The sequence below is a fragment of the Camellia sinensis genome, chromosome 14 (genome assembly GCF_055761805.1).
Source record: "Camellia sinensis isolate YWXY chromosome 14, ASM5576180v1, whole genome shotgun sequence".
Taxonomy (NCBI): Eukaryota; Viridiplantae; Streptophyta; class Magnoliopsida; order Ericales; family Theaceae; genus Camellia; species Camellia sinensis.
The window spans coordinates 120,978,980-120,997,189 of record NC_138974.1 but is presented as its reverse complement, the minus strand read 5'-3'; the positions used below and the strand labels follow the sequence as shown (position 1 = coordinate 120,997,189).

General features: G+C 34.6%; 1 pseudogene across 1 annotated transcript; it reads right to left on the bottom strand.

Annotated features, from left to right (window-relative positions):
- Nucleotides 1–541: 541 nt before the first annotated feature.
- LOC114270910 (phenylacetaldehyde reductase-like) lies at nucleotides 542–14,136 on the bottom strand (annotated as a pseudogene). Its single transcript, XR_014350696.1, has 6 exons — nucleotides 13,980–14,136; nucleotides 10,600–10,769; nucleotides 4,581–4,772; nucleotides 3,692–3,854; nucleotides 3,081–3,267; nucleotides 542–946 (listed from the first exon to the last, which is right to left on the bottom strand). The product of XR_014350696.1 is annotated as a phenylacetaldehyde reductase-like (transcript).
- Nucleotides 14,137–18,210: the final 4,074 nt, after the last annotated feature.

Genomic DNA, 18,210 nt, shown 5'->3' with positions numbered 1-18,210 from the left:
TATCTAGTTATTATTTACATATAAATAACATATTTATCTCATTTTTTATACATATTTTTACATTATTTAATATATAAATAATAAATGTTAAACCAACCAACTAATAAGCCGAGCTTAGGAGCCGAATTTTAATAAATTTGGACTAGTTTATTAAAATTTTAATGAGCTCGAACTCGACCGCAAAAATATTTGACGAGCCAAGTTCGAACGAGCTCCTAGCGAGTTAAGCTCGAGATTAAGTCTATTCACAAATGGCTCTATTCATTTGCAGCCTTAATAATCATGCAATGACACTCGTCAGGACGTCTGGACCATATAGCCATAATTATTATGATCCAAATCATTCATTTTAAATAATCTATGAAAAGAAAAACAACTTGAACCTATAATTGTAACCATTTATTTCATCATCTTCCAAAAAACATGAACTGTATATATAACCACAATTATCAGATCAATTAATATTTTTTTTTTGATGAATAATCTATTCACAAGCACAAGGAACTAATGGAAAAACAGTACCTAATAGATAAACAATATGGACCATTGGAGTGAGATCCCTAGTGGACCTACAGCCCCAGACAAAACAGGCCTTTATTGCAGCAGTTAATACTAATTATAAGGCTTCCAATTTTCAACTGATAGAGAGCAGTTTCAAAAAGAGGTTCCACAATTTGGGTAAATATTTGAAAACAAAATGCAGACTTATTTTTATCCGATATGACTGCCACAACTCACAGAGGAATGCCAAAAACAATGTGGTGGCTCAAACCTTATTTTATCCGATATGACTGCCACAACTCACCAAGTAAAAAGTTTCTTCTCCTTCAAGCTTTCAACTGTTTCCTTGATGCTCTGCTTAAGGGGAATGAACTCAATACCTAAGCTTTTTGTTCTTTCCTTAGACACCTGGTAAGTCGGCGTAAATGGCTTGTCATCAGCACACCTACAAAGATTATCCCAAAGATGTAGATTAAAAAAAAGGGCACAGGTTAGAAATGAACACAACTAGTGAATGAACTACTTTCAAAGGGTTCAAATCTCAACAGGTTTCCACCTAAAATATGAACATTAACTACTATCAAAGGTTCAAATCTCAATATCAATCAACTGCCAACACCTATTGATCAATCTTCTATAGATATTGTTGGAAAATGTATCTAACTTATGTTATCATTTTAAAAATAAATTAATTAATTAAAAAGAGAAAAACCTCAATGGAACATTAGTGATGCTTACAAAAAGAGAGAAGCACACTGAAAGACAAAAATAAATCTTACGAAAGAATGTGCTAACACTAAATAACGACAGGAAAATAGCAACCCAGTAGACAATACTGTAGACCAACTTTTCGGATTCCCAATATAAATAAATAAAGATGCAAAATAATGTACAAGAATTTGTTTGATCACATGCTAAGTTCAAAATCCAGAAGACCAAACAGTCATGAGTAAGAAAATTGGTTGTGCTTTAGCTTTCTTTATTTTCCAAAAACAAAAATATTTTCCATTTTTGCGTGAAAACAGTTTTCAAAAACTCAAAAATGACTTTTTGGGGTTTATTGAAAAGTGTGTTTTTTCAAAAAAATCTCCAAAACAGTTCACCAAATAAGTTTTTGTATTTTCTAATAAATAAAACGGAAAATGAAAACACAACTAAACGGGTCCCCAAGCTTTCCATCAATATCCAAGCATTGAAATTCCATTCAACAAAATGAAAATGACAAATTATTATTGGAAAGGAAGTATGACAGCACAAAATTTGCATGTAAAGAAGAAAATAAAACTGTCAATGCCTATTCTTGAAAAGCCCCAAAAGGACAAATAAAAAGGTCACGGACTTAGGTGTCGTTTGGCAAACTTAGCTTTTTTGACTTTTTTAGCCTGGGACTTTCTTATTCGTTTGGTTTTCTTGTTTGGCTTTTTTGACTTTTTGTTTGTATATGGATCAATTTGGTAATTTTGCATCAAAAGTTAAGTGTTTTGTCATTTTGTGATTTTGTGACTTTTTTTTATCCTTCTGTGCTTATTTAGTCCCAACTCAAAAACCAAACCAAGACTAAAGACATGTCAATTGATATCTAAATATGTCCATAGAGATAACATCAACCAAAAAAAACATCAAGTACCCCAACATTTTGAATTTATAAACAAATATATAAAGTCACCAAACATCTAAAATATTGGTCAGAATTTGAGTATATTCTACATGCATGTCCTACTTTTATCTTACATGTATATTCACACTACAAATCATCAATGAAATTGGAAGCTTAGCAACTCGGATGGCTTAGTCTAAGGGTGCAACTCGGGCGGGTTCAATCAGATTGAGAGATTGCTCAAGCTTAGCACAAGTTGTGTTGAATGTTGCCCAAGCTCGACTTGCAACCCAAACTTGTGTACCTAAGCCCGAACTGAGCATAATATATGAACTCGGGCCAGGCCCAAATTGCTGGAAATTTATTTATTTATTATTATTATTTTTTGGAGCGAGGTTAATTATTTTGTTAAAGTTAGACCTTTTTTTTTTCTTTTGATAAAAGCATTAATAACGTTAAAACAAATAATTTATATGATGAAAGAAAAGACACAAGAGAAGTTTTAAAATGGCTGAATTATTAAAAAAATGTCTTAAAGTTGAAGTCAGTGGCTCCTTATCTATTTATTATCCTAGACTCATTTTGTTAAATTATAGCTTGCATTAAACGCTCAAGGACTTCTTGCAACTTGCACAACGTTTAATATCATATTATGCTAAAAACTTCTTCAAATAGTCAAAACTATAGGAGGCAATGTATATACTTCAAGAAAATGATACAATTCAAGAACTTTCCAACTGAGCCTCTTTTTATCTCATCGGCTATGTTATACTTGTCCCATCAACTATGTTTTAAAAGGTAGTATGTGAAAACCACATAAAATGACATGACAAATTAGTAGGAGCAGGTGGGTCTCACAGAGACTGTTAGAAAAGGTAAGGGAAATACTATTGAAACAAATTGAAACAACATGCTAAACAGTTCAAGAAGAAGAAACATTGAAGCAGAGTTTAATAAACTGAATATGAGATAAATCACTTACTTTTCTGGAAGGTGAAAAGCAGGAAACAGCTCTTGTAGTATCTTCACAACTTCAGAGAGGTGTGCAACGCTCTCAACCAGACAATATCTTCCATTAGCTGAAGGAATCTCAAATGCTTGAATATGAGCATTGGCAACATCTTTAACGTTAACCCATCCAAATGTAGAATTTGGAAATGTTTGTGACCCTGCAGAATAAAGGAGCAAATAAACAGGTCCATTATTCCCTTAAAAAGTTCCACATCATTTTGCAAAAAATAAAATATGGCAAAAGCCTTATTAATTCAACTAAAGTTTTATGCATCAAGTTTCAGCAACAATTATTTCTAGATGGAAGAATATTAAAATGCTCCTAGGAAAATTACATTATAGATTTATTTATTTATTTATGTTACTCATCAACAAATACATATCATGAAATGAAGGAAAGAGAAGCCAAAGCCCAATATACAGCTTCTTGGGGGAATAGTTTGATTCAACAGAAATATAAATATGTTGTTTCACAAAAGTAAACATAGTTCCTCCTGAATAATTAGCTGAAAGGAAATGTCACGTCATCCATAAATGAGAACAGATTATGTGCATCTGTTATAAAATATAAAGAACACATACCATTTATTAAGTTCAAAATTGCAGCGGCACTTGTATTGAGCGTTGGCTGCAAGAGAGGACCGATAACCATTGCTGGGTTAATTGTAACCATGTCAATACCCTTTTCTTTTGTAAACTTCCAGGCAGCATCCTCTGCTAAAGTCTTTGACAGCACATACCAAAGCTGGTAGCAGAAAAAAAGGGGATGGGAAAACACAGAAGCATTCAACAGAATAGAAAGAACAGCCATTACAATTGCAAATTATGAACAATCATACAAAGCATATCGATTGAAACAAAACAAAATTATGGCCCTTCATGCAGAATGGTTCATTGAAAATCCTACCTTTGAAAATTCACACAAAAAATAGATCATTGAAAACAACAAACAGTGTGTTATAGGGGCAAATGATATATTACAATGATGGACATAGGATTTTTTTTCATTTTTTTATTTATTTTTCCTTCGATTTTGTTGGCCTAGATCACTTGTTCAAACAAGATCTAAAAGAACATAGAAAACCAAAATTCTTGAGGTGTCTAAGTGGCCAGATTTTCAAGTGAGAGCATCAATGAATATGAAACAAGGACATTATGAACTTCAAAACTCAGATTTTCAAGTACCCTAAACTTTGAACATTTCTATAATGCACTAAACACATTTAAATGGCATGCAAATCTAGGTTAATATATGTTTAGATTGACACCACTCTAGTGATACAATAGGCTGAGCTTCCCCCCCCCCCCCCCCCAAAAAAAAAAAAAAGAAAAGGGAGGGGCTCATTTCCTAGTTTTGGTCCTGTGAATGTGGGTTGCTGGTAGCTCAAACTTTTGCCAGCCCTGGATTAAGCATCCATATGTACAAGGAAATTATATATCAACAGACAATGAATAAACAACACATACACACCTTATTTTGCTTGCAGAACTCTGGATCAGAAAACCAACTCTCATCAACTACGACGTCAGGAGCTCGAGGCCTACCATTGAAAGCAACGGCAGCTACAGAAGATGTCAACACTACTCTTTTCACAGATAGGTTTTTTGCACATGAGCCAAGAACATTAAGTGTTCCCTTCAATGCGGGATCAATTAATTCCACCTGAAATGAGGTGAGGAATAGTTGAGATAACAAACACAGAATAAAAGGCATGCTTATTAACAAATCAAAGATAGCATATATGCACGTATACTCAAGGTTGTAAAGATTGCTCTTATCAATAACAAAACATGTTTTGCCATGGCACTAGGTGAACAAGGCCACTAGCAAATATCCTTAATAGAAATTACAGTTTGATACAACTAACTGGAAACAAATTGGAAACTAGAACAACATCCTAAATATTTTATAATAAAAACAATGTTTTATGATACAACCACAATTATAAAAAGATAAGAGAAACCAATCGGCAGAATAAAAACAAAATTTAGAGTTTAGGGTTATAACTCAAACCAGAAAGTGTCTCTAAAAGGATGCACTCAATGATATTGGAAACAACTGCCAACAAGCTTTTATAGATGGGCAACAAATTCTAGACAAGAATGCTTTTTGCAATATAACCAAACAATGCCATGTTTAGTCAGTGGCTAAAGAAATAGCATAAGCTCTAAAAGGCTTTGAAAAAAGTTGTTAGGCCCTAACAGTCAATAAGCCATTTTGCTGCAATTGATGGTCCATGCTAATTAGTCAAGTGCCTGTTTATGTTATGTGTGGTGTGGGTGATGAAGGAGAGTTCCGAAATATGGAAGAAAAGAGAGTCAAGGCAGCCTTAGGAGTGAATGAGGGTGGCAGTGGAGAGTTCTATGATGAAAAGGAGCAAGAGGATGTTCAATGTGTCCATTGCATGCATGGAAGTTCCCTTTATAAGGGATGGTGATGTTGCTTTTAAAAATTCCAAAATTTATTTAGTTGGCAACTTCAATTCAACCCAAGATATTTAGTCCAACATTACATCAGCCAACCTATGGGACTTTTGAGTTTACTCATTACGAGTATTCTTGGATAAACCAAGCGATGCATTCTCAAGCAATATAGTTGATCTATTCTTCTTATACTATGTTTGGTTGGGGGATTTGAGAAGGGATTTAGAATGGAAAAGGGAAAAAGTGTGTGAAGTTAGGTGAAATGTAGGTATATTTTATTTGCATTTCACCTAACTTTTCCCTTTCCCTTTCCAAATCCCTTCTCAAATCTTCCAACCAAACACAGCGTTAGTGAATGCATGTGCTACTAAAATCAATCAAAAAGTTTGTAAGAAATAATGTATAGAGAAAGAGAGAGAGAATAAATTGTATGTATTATTGATTGATATAATGTTGATATCTATTACAATGATTCATGATTCCTATATATAGAAGAGGGTGAGTGTGTAGTAGGTAAGGAGTAGGTGAAGTGGAGGTGGTAGTGGTGTAGTGGGTTAGGTTTAGTGGAGTAGGTGAGGTGGTAGTGGTGTAGAAATAATGTATAGAGAAAGAGAGAGAGAATAAATTGTATGTATTATTGATTGATATAATGTTGATATCTATTACAATGATTCATGATTCCTATATATAGAAGAGGGTGAGTGTGTAGTAGGTAAGGAGTAGGTGAAGTGGAGGTGGTAGTGGTGTAGTGGGTTAGGTTTAGTGGAGTAGGTGAGGTGGTAGTGGTGTAGTGGGTTAGGTTTAGTGGAGTAGGTTTAAGTGGGTGAAGTAGGTGGAGAGTAGGTGGATTTTAACAGCCCCCCGCAAACTCAAGGGGGATAGGAACTAACCAACTTGAGTTTGGAGAGAGTAACAAAATAAGAAAATACATAAAAATAAAAGAGGATAGGTGACACTGTATGGTCGTGTCAGACCATTGGTGAAGACACTGGATGGTGGTGTCATAACGTTGTAGAGGACACTGTATGGGGGTGTCATAACCATGTAGAGGACACTGTATGGTGGTGTCATAACGGTGTAGAGGACACTGGATGGCGGTGTCAGACCGATGTAGAAGACAGTTTATGGGGTCATGTCGGACCGTTGTAGCAGACAATGTTGTGACAGTTGTGGTGACAGTTGTGGTGACAGTTTACGGAGTCTTGCTGGACCCTTGTAGAAACTAACCGGAATCAATGTCGGGACAGTTTACAGAGTCTTGTCGGACCCATGAAGGAGCTAACCGGAATCAATGTCGGGACAGTTTACAGAGTCTTGTCGGACCCTTGTAGAAATTAACCGGAAACAATGTCGGGACAGTTTACAGAGTCTTGTCGGACCCTTGTAGAAACTAACCGGAATCTATGTCGGGACAGTTTACAGAGTCTTGTCGGACCCTTAAAAAGTCGCACCCTCAAAAGGTGTGCCCAATCTTTCAAAAGGCGTGCCATCAAAAGGCGTGCCCAATCCATAAAAAGGCGTGCCATCAAAAGGCGTGCCCAATCCATAAAAAGACGTGCCATCAAAAGGCGCGCCAGACACGCGGCGATGCACGTGATCGACAGTGCGCGTGTCAGCCTCTTCGTCATGTGCTATATAAATGAAGGCGGAGGCTGAGAGAACATGTGGAAATCAAACCAGTCTGAAACCTCTGAAAAACTCTTCGTGGGCTGAGAGAGATACACTGGTAACACTCTGTAAAAACCACTCTGTAACCAACCCATCTCTGAAACACTCAGCAACCATAACATGGCCTCTTCTTCCCGTCCAGCTACCCAGAACATGGCCTCCTCTTCCCGTGGTCTGCTTACGCTCTTTCCAGAACTGAACGAGTCCACAAGAGAAATAACTGGTGCGGTGGCCAGTGAACCCCAACCAAACACTTCTGGGTTTGCTCCTTTGAACTTTCCGATGCGGTCGGTGGAGCAAAAAATGGCGGTGCAAACTGATATTGAGGCCAATCAGTATACTCTGAAGTCATGTGTGGAAACCATGACGGCGGTCACAAACTTGTCGCACCGGCTGCAGAGCAGGACAAATAAAGTGCAACAGTTAAACTCCCAGCTAGCTCTGCTCCAACACATGTATAAGGATGCGCGAGCAGAGATAAGCGTGCTAAAGACGGAAAACAAGGAGCTGAAGCGGAAGGCCACTGTGATGTTCCGTTTTGGAGGTCCACCATATGCTGCAGTGGAGGAGCAGGGAGGAGGCAACTTGCTTGGTGGTCGAGGAAGCACGGAGGCAACACCGTCAAGGACCGCCCAGGACGGAGGCAAGAAGAAAAGACCGGCGGAATAGGCGAGAAGAAAAATCCCACTGTTCCGATTTGTGTTGGTTGTGTTTTGTTTTGTTTTGTGTTTTTTTTTTATTTTTATTTTATTTTTATTTTATTTTATTTTTTTTTTTTATGGTGTAAAATGCTGATCGGGGTTGATCCCCGGCATGAAGAAATGACAAGTTTGTAAAATGTTGTTTTTTTTTGTTTTGTTTTTTTGTTTTTTTGTTTTTTTTTTGTTTTTTTTTTTTTGGGGAGTGTTTTGTTGAAAAAATAAAAATAAAATGAAAGAAAACAAGGGAGAAAGAAAATAGATAAAAAATATTTATAGATGGATTATATGAAAAACATCAGTGCGATTGTTTCAAAATAAAGTGGGGTATTTAAAAAAGAGGAAAAGTGATTTGGAAAAAAATAAATAAAAATAAGTGATTTTTGAAATCAAATGGAGGAGAGAGAGGGACAAACCCATGTGATAAAGTGGAGAGAGAGTCGGTGAGTGGGGTGCAAAAGGTGAAGGAGAAATGATGGATTGAAAATGGTTTGGGTCAAAAGTGGACACTGTTACTGGGGAACATGAGTGCATTGATTATTTGATATAATAATAATAATAATAAAAATAAAAAGTTAGAACAGTTGGAGAGAATGAGTGGAGTATGGTAAGGGTTTCATCCAAAGCCAAAATTCCTGCAGCGAATCACTTCGCAAATCCTAGCATGAGCTTTTTCTCTTTCCAGGCTTATTCATGAATTTCCTGGTGATTTCAAGAGCCTCTGGTGGCATTGTGGCAGAGAACACCCCAACCTGGATTTTGGGTGGCAGCAACTGAGAACACCCCAACCTGGATTTTGGGTGGCAGCAACTGGAAAATATCATAGATCTGATTTTTAAAAACCTCGTGACAGCATTTCATCAGCTTCATCCAAGACAAACATTTTGATGCAAACAGGGCGAAGTGATTGTCTCCGCAACATGTCAAACACACGACCAGGAGTACCAACAACAACATGAACCCCACTGGAGAGAATGCGCTGATCTTCGCGCACACTAGTCCCTCCAACACAAGCATGAACCTTCACACTTTGCTGGGCAAGTTCAAGAGTGGGTGGAAGAACCAAAGCTTGGCACTCAACCAAGCTATAATCTAGCTGCTGCAGAATTCCAGAGCAGAATGTTGCAGTGTTTCCAGTTCCAGACTGTCTCGTCATATGAGGTGAAGAATTCTTCTCCATCAGCCTCACACATGACTACAGTTGCACAAATCTTTGTTGATTTTATTAGCGGAATAGGTTGAGGTCCGGCGGGCGGCTAAGGTGAGGTTGCCGCCCGCCGGGGAAGCGAAAATACTAGGTTTTAAACCAGCTCTGATACCATGTAAGAAATAATGTATAGAGAAAGAGAGAGAGAATAAATTGTATGTATTATTGATTGATATAATGTTGATATCTATTACAATGATTCATGATTCCTATATATAGAAGAGGGTGAGTGTGTAGTAGGTAAGGAGTAGGTGAAGTGGAGGTGGTAGTGGTGTAGTGGGTTAGGTTTAGTGGAGTAGGTGAGGTGGTAGTAGTGTAGTGGGTTAGGTTTAGTGGAGTAGGTTTAAGTGGGTGAAGTAGGTGGAGAGTAGGTGGATTTTAACAAAGTTCACTACAATCCATTTCAGCCACAAGTTCCACTTGAAACAAGCATCCAAAGAATATTAAATTCTCCTCAAAGTCAAATAATGGAAAAGATTAATCTTAAGTACAAGATGGATGCAAACAAGTTGAAGCACATGAAGTTTTTACGATGCATGGAAAAGACAAGTTTTTTCTTAAGAGGGAGAAAATGATGTAGGAAAAGAGGTCTAGAATTTTTATATTTTATTGTTATTATTTTGGAATTAGATTGACTATGATTTTGTTAAATAGTGTAGAATTCTTAGTTGAGCATTGCTATTTAGGCCCAAAAGTTAGACGAACTTTCTAGACCCAGTGATGTGTCAAGAAAGTAGGTCTAAAAAGTGGACTTCCATATCATTTTCCTTCTTACTTTCTTAGGTTTCCTAGTTTGTATTAGTTTAAGTTTCCTAGTTTATTTTAGAATTACTTTTCCTATTAAGTTCAATTTATTATAAATATATGTGTAGGCCTATGGGCATGGGAAGTTATTCGTTCAATCAATAGTATTTTCCCTCAAGTTTATAATATTTGAATTCAAGGTTGTTGTTGTTATTGTTATTGATTGAATGAATAACTTCCCCATGCCCAAATGCCAACACATGTTATAATAAACTAAACCTAATACTTCTAGAAAAAGTAATTTTAAAATAAACTAAAAAACTTACACAAATACAAACTAGAATAAGAAACTAAGAATTATGGACTATTTAACAAAATCCTAGTCGAAATCTAATTCCAAAATAATAAAATAAAATGTAAAAATTACAAAACTCTTGTTCTACATCATTCTCTGCCTCCTAAAAATTAAAAATTAAAAAAACTCATCCTCGAGTTTCCATGGATCGAAATAACTTCACACCTTCAGCTTGTCTGCATCTAACTTGTACTTGAGATTAATCTTTCAATAGTACAATGCATAATACACCTATGTGACAATGTTTGAAACTGCATTTTTTGAGGAAAAGGTCAAAAATTTACTTTTAGAATTTTTTGCAAATTCTCAAAACATTTAATCAACACATGAGAGGTCCACCATAAAAGAAAGCACAACAATATATATATTTATAGATAACAGATGTAGGATGAACCTGGGGGTCCTTGACATCATGATAAAAAGGAGATGCTGTATGGAAAACACCTTCACACCCATCAACCAGAGAGTCAAAGCAACCTTCTTCCAGTAGGTTTGCTTTGATCAAGTGAAGTCTCTCTTTGGCTCCCTCAAGTGCAAGCAAGTGCTCTGTCTTCTTTGGATCAGCTGCAGTTGAATATCAAGTAACAAATAATTCTAAAAACTAATAAAGTGTAGCCATAATCAATAAAAGGATACAGCTATTGTGACCATGTCAGCATGAAACATCCTTTCCCAATGACAACTTGGAAAAAATTAGACTGGTAACAAGATTAGAACCAAACAACTCAACCGTGAGAATTTTGTACTTGTTCATACACATTAATTCATACACATAGTTGTATAATACATACATTAATATGATTGCATCTAGAGGTAACTGTATATTTGATGTTTATAAGCATATGAGTGGCTCACAATTATAAGTAGTGAATTTGACAATACAACCATCCGATGGCTAGAAGCTGTTTTGAGATTACAATGTCTTCACTACCAACAACTTTATAAGCAACAAAACTGATGTAGGACATCATGTGCTTGGCCTGTGATAGTTAGTGGTGGGTAGTTGTTAGCCTATATCTAGGGAAGTGATAACCATTTTGTAACTAACTTTTAAATATTGAACATTGATTGATTGCGAAATTCTCTCTCTAGAACCTAGGGTTCTTCTCTCTCTTATTTCTCTCTCTTATTCTTGATTGGACCCATCATTTGCAATCGATCAAAGCACTAAAGCTATGACATAGGATCAGGAGAGGAGTGGGGATAGATTTGGAGAAAATAAAGGTCAAATCTGGTGGACACAAAGGCCATGTTTGTTTGGCTCCATGAGTGAGGGGATTGGACTAATAGTGAGGGAGGGCCAGCCGCATAGAGAGTGTTTGGTTGTGGAAGGTTGTGATGGGATTAACACTCCAAGGCCCCGTTTTGTTTGGGGTTATAGGGAGGGGATTTGGATTGATAGTGAGGTGGGACTACTATATGGGGTGTTTGGTTTGAGAGATGGGGAGGGGACTCCTAATCTCTTGGTATTAGTAATGGCCTTGGAAGGGAGATTGTGATGGAGGAGGTAGAGATGGTATTAGAAAAATAGTGAGGGGATTAGAAATTTTTTTATTTTTTTTATTTTTTATATATTGGGAATTTTTTTTAAAATATTAATATTTAATTTTTTATATTTTTTTATTTGTTTTATTATTTTATATAAAAATAATTTAACAATTCCTACACTAACAACTATCATCAAAACAAACACAATTTTACTTAATCCCCTCACTAACAATCCTCTCACTATGAAGCCCCTCCATTCTACCTCTGAAAACAAACGGGACCCAAGGGAACTAGCAATCCCCCTCCTTGGTTGGACTAGCATAAAAGGAAAACATATGAGATGGGATTAATGGATTAAAATATTAAATCAAATGGATTAAAATAATTTTAATATTATTTTTTTAAAATAATTTATGTGTGAAAGAAATATTTAAATTTTTTAATAAATACTAAAAAAATATGATTTTTTTATAATTAGTGAATTTTTATGTAAAATTTATATTTTTTTAAGTGTCTCTAAATTAACTCGACTTAAAAAGTACAAAAATATTAATAATTATAATATTAAAAAAATACTATAAATTAAAAAATATTAATTTTATATATTAATACTATTTATAGTATTACTAATCTAGTGGTTTACAAATAAACACTCTTTATTCTACATTTTCAACCTAATACTACTACACTAATAATCTCCCCCATTCAATCTCACCGTACTCTTAATTCCTTCCATCCTATGGAGCCAAACCAACAAGGCCACACACTAGGGAGACAAAATAGAAATGTCCATGTAACACAACTAATTTTAAAGTCAACCTAAATAGGAACTTGTACCTACCTCTACAATAAGATCCATAACCAAACATAAATTATGCTTCCCTCTTGTTGAATGTTTTGATTTACTATGCACACACAATTTCACAACACAACAAATGCACCAAATCATGACTCCCACATAGATATGGAGAGAGAGAGAGAGAGAGAGAGAAGGGGGGGGAGGGGGGGGGTGTATGGGCTGGTTTTGTATAGTTTTGATCTTATGGCTTTTTGACATTTTACAATTTCATTATAATCCAACTAAAAATTAGGTTATTTAAATCTTTGATTTTTATACAATCAATTGAAAAAATTATTCATGTAAAAAATTAAATTTATTTAGGCTCCCTTTGGCATACGGGTTGAGGTTAGCCAACACAAAAATAAAATAGGTTAATTTAGCCAATAAGACAAAATGTCGCGTCCAAATCATAATCATTTCATTTTTTATCTCACAACCATCAAATCAACCAAAAAAAAAAAACAAGAATTCAAATATTTATTCCAAACAAAAATTTTTTAGCCAGACTAAAATAACTAACCAGTCATGCTAAAAATGTTTATCCCAAACGAGGCCTTAGTCTTAGATAGTTCAAGATAGTCTGATCTCTCTGCTTCAGCATTTAAAATCATAATTCTTTTGGGCAACCACTTCTTCATAGACAATGTATGGTAAATCAGCCTTGTATTTGCTTACTCTTGGCTCACAATTTCATCAATGTTCAAGGAATCAATTATAATTGAAAGATTTAACACATCAGCCATTGGCAATTTTTTTAATAAAATCAAATCAATAATTATGACCCACTATAGCAAATTACTACATCTAATTTGTGTTTTAAAAACTACTTTTCCCAATGGCATATCAACACACACAGAAAATCCCTTGTGTACAAAAATTAAAGGAGAAATTAAATAAATAAATAAATAAATAAATAATCCAAAGTATGACCCTTATAATAAAATAAAACTTAAATTTTTTATTTTGTCAATTTAAATCTTAATATTTTAATTTATATTTTTAATCTAAACAATTAGCCATATTTCTATTTTCTATTAAGTAAAATTAACGAAAAAATTTATATTTTAATCATTAAAAACGTAAGTGTACCTAAAATGTTTAAAATATGCGAGTTTAATAACAAAAATATAAATAGTTTAGATTGAAAATAAATTTAATTTTACTGAACAAAATAAAAAAACTCAGCAGTATTTTGGGTTTTATTTTTTTGTAATTTCCCAAAATTAAAATATTCTCTAAAAAAAATTCAAAAATCATTTTATACAAACCGCATAAAATTACCCAATAAAAACAGCACCAAAAAAAAAAAAAAAAAAACCTAGCACTAATCAAAGGAGAGTGAATCGCATAGCAAAATCAGGTGTTGGGTATTCAAAGAAATCAAGATAGCTAAAAGGATTAGATATCATATCAAAGTGAAAGAGAGAGAGAGAAAGAGAACTGACAAGGGTCGCGAACAGAGGCTTTGACAGTATATCCACGTCGGAGCAACAACTTGACAAGCCACGAAGCTATGTACCCGGACGCTCCCGTCACACACACCGTCTTCCCTACTCCGTTCATTCTCTCTCTCTCTCTCTCTCTCTCTCTCTCTCTCGCTCTCTATTCTCCGTGAGCTTTTATTTCCAACTATTTGTCTCTCTTTTTCCGATCGTTGCATGCTATTCTATTTATGGTTAAAATATGTGTACTGTATCCATCTAATAATTTTAAAAAAAAAAAAAGTCATATAATTTTATATTTTTAAAATATATGAGATATAATTTAATATTTTATAAGTCATAATTGAAATAAGATTATAATTAAAGAAGAGAAGGACATAAATTAGGGTATATATGATAATGAGTGTTTATAGGGGTGCTTTGGCAATCCAGTAAAAAGTCAGTTTTTGACTTTTTACTCATTTTGAGTTAAATTACCTCTTATATTTTTTACTTATAAAAAGATAAAATAGATTAAAAAAGTCAAAAAAAATTAATTTTTTACCAACTTTTCACAACACCACATAATAGAATCTCCTTTCTAATATACATTTTTTTTTTAAAATGTACCATACGTTCCTATTTATTACACTAGTGGTTATCCACTAGTATAATAACCAATGTACGAAATTTTAGAAAATCAATAATTATAATAAAAAAAAATACTATTTAATTGTGTTTCTTAATATTTTTATTTAATTTGTATATATAAATCTTATATCACATCATTAAAAATATTTAATATTTCACATTATTGAATTTTTTTAAAAAAATTATCATATATTAAGTAAATCATCACATAAATAATAGTTAATTTATCTAAGAATTACTTCTGACAACCACAAATAGATTAACAAAAATATATTATAATTAATCAAAATGACTAATATTAAACAAAGTAACACTAATTTTGTTTAATCAATAGTAGATATTACATTAAGCATCCCACATAATATAATGAATTAAAATAAAATTAATTTAAACTCCCATTATATTCAGTTAGTGGTTTTTTTTTTTTTTTTTACATGCTGTTTGTCTTTTAGTTATATTGATTCATTAAACATAAATAGGTTTGGAATGATTTTAAACTATAAAAAAAAAAAGTTTGAAAATGCATAAAGTTGAATTGACAAACATAAACTCAAACTCTGAATTTGAATAAAAAAAATTTAAAAAAATAAGAAATTTATAGTTTAATTCTCAAAAGAAATCAATTCCTAAAAATAAATTTAATCATGAGTTATTTTAATAGGATAATCAACAATAAAAAAGTTAATTGATGAATATATTTAAAGTATAAACTCATATCTAATAAATTTTGATGTGTTCTTCATTTTGATGTGGGAAAAATATTTTGGGCTCTGGCTCACCCTATGTGGGAAAAATATTTTAAGTGTTGATGATATGCCTCCGCCAAGGCAATAGTTTGGGAGGACTTGTAGCAAGAGCTTCTTTTGTGTATTTACTATATTTTCTTTGTACAAGTCAAGGGCTTTATGCTGTGTTTGGTTGGGGGATTTGAGGAGGGATTTGGAAAGGGAAATGGAAAAAAAAGGTGAAATGTGAATAAAACATACCTATATTTCACACAGTTTCACACACCTTTTCCCTTTCCCTTTCCAAATCCCTCTCCAAATTCCCCAACCAAACACAGCATTAACTGTATTGGACTTAAGTCCACTTTTGTTGCAACCAACTATCGTCTTGAAAAGATGTAAATCTTTAGGGCATTTCTTATTCGTCTAACTTTTATCTTGTCTTTCTATTATATTACTCTTTTGTAAAGCTTAATTGTAAATAAATGAAAGATAACCACTTTATCATTGTGATCACTTTTGATGGAAGTACAGGGCTATAGTAATTAGTTCGGGGCGTTACATGTACTATCTCTTATAATGGTTTTATTTGCAGACCACAACAGTAAATTTATGAGATCATATATGTTGTAATTTATTTTGTTTACACATGTATTATGTGCATAATTATTCCTGGGTTTGTGCTAATGTAAGGTTAAGTAAAGGTTAAGGTTAGTGGGACGTCACCCAAGTCTCGTAAGGTAAGTCGTATAGCAGGGATTGCGTGTAGACCATTTACCTGCAAGTCGTTGACAGACGTGCTAGCCAAAACCTTTAGTGAGCACCTTAGTTGGTCTCGGGGGTATAGCATTTGGAATATGCCATCTATCTGGAATATTCCAAATGTTGTACCCCCGAGACCAATCATCCAGCACAATTTGGATGATGTAATCCCGACACAAGGCGGTAATGTTTACCTCCAATTCCAGAAGACGCCTCCATTAATTAGAAGTAAATCTTCTAATGCTAGTTTTCGAACAGCACCCAGAAGTTTTTCTAATAACAGTTTTAGGTCTATTCCCCCATATCGAGTAGATTTACCAGAATCTAGCCGCCAATCAGTAGATTCATTACTCCAAGAGGTTCCTAGACCACTTAGTCGACTACCTAGTGATCCTCAGGAAGATCCAATGACTGCAGAAATTCATGGAATTAGAATTTCTAATAACCAAATTCCACATGGAGTCTATACGACTCAAATACCAGATAGCCCAACGGCCAGTGATATGAATTTTGAAATTTAATGGATTTCACACCAGGAAGTGAAAATCGTAAATATTTAAACCAGGAATTTATGCAACCCATTTACCAGGATTTTAGAACATGGTACTTTGCAAACCATACTTCCCAACAGTTACAGGAGTATAAAACTCAATATTATCAGCACCTTGAGTTACACCAGAAACTAATACCTTTTGTGGAATGGTATAATACAATATTTGAATCACAATTAAATGTGTTAGAAGACCAGTATAAAACTTGGACCACAACAGAAGGACAGGCTATCCATGCCTTGCATCCACCACCTCAATCATTAGAATTAGCTCCTAATGGTGAGGTTACAAGACAGCCTTTAGTTGCCACCGCCTATATAGATGCTCAATCAGCTAGATTTACTAAAACAGACTATATTAAACTCTTTGATTTAAGTTTAGTTTGTAAACAGAATAATTACACCAATTTGTTTTGCCAAACAATGGGAAAACAATTAACCAGAATCGAAGAAGCAGTTAATGCATTTAAGGACAGAACCTTAACTCCACCGGTGACTGGACCATCCATGATCCATCCCGTATCTATCAAACCACCTTTAGAAGTAACTAATTTTAAGTTAAAAGCTTCAAATACAGAATTTATGGACACCCTTTTACAGAAAATGAAAACATTAAATGTCTAACCCGGTTCTGATAAAGATCCTACTAGATCTATCCATATGCTTAGATCTGACCCTCTTCCAGACGATGATCTATCGTCCCAACAGATACATGAAATTCAATTGAATTTCCAAGAACCTGTGACAGTCAATAAACTCCATTCTTATTCGTCAGCCCGACCAGCTATATTACCACCTACCATAAATTATTATGCCCGACCGACTCCTCCAGATGTCCTTTACGAGGAAACTTATCTGAATGACCAGGGATCCTACCATGGTAAAACCATTTACGAATGGAATATTGATGGTGAATCAGAGTATGGCATTTATAAGAAGTTACATCAGATGATGATGTACGCCACTGTGTGTCGCCAACACAGTAATAGTGACCATGCCATTGTTAAATTCATTATAAATGGCTTCACCGGTCAACTCAAAGGATGGTGGGATAATATTCTCACTCCCACTCAACATCACGAAATCCTTACTTCTGTTAAGTTAGAAGTTGATCCGACTACACAGCAACCAATTCACCAAGAGGATGCCGTTTATACCCTCATTCAAACTATCATCCTCCATTTTGTTGGTACCAGTACTAGTTCTCAGGATCGTAGCCGTGAACTTCTCCAGAATTTACGATGTCCTTCGCTTACCCATTTTCGTTGGTACAAGGATGTCTTTCTCATCAAGGTTACCCAGCGACCTGATGCTAACAGTAGTCATTGGAAGGCTAAATTCATCGATGGCCTTCCTACCCTTTTTGCCGAACCTGAAAGAACAGTTTCTCCAAACAGTTAGCCATGATGATGACGTCTCCATGAAGTCAGGCACCAGTCAGACTCCATCAGAACCAGAAAGTGATCCAGCCGAACACGTGTTGGCAGGAGAGTCACACGATCCAGAAGAAGATGAGCCAAATCTCGGTGACTTTTGGGACTCATTGACAGCTGTTATTGCAGAAAAG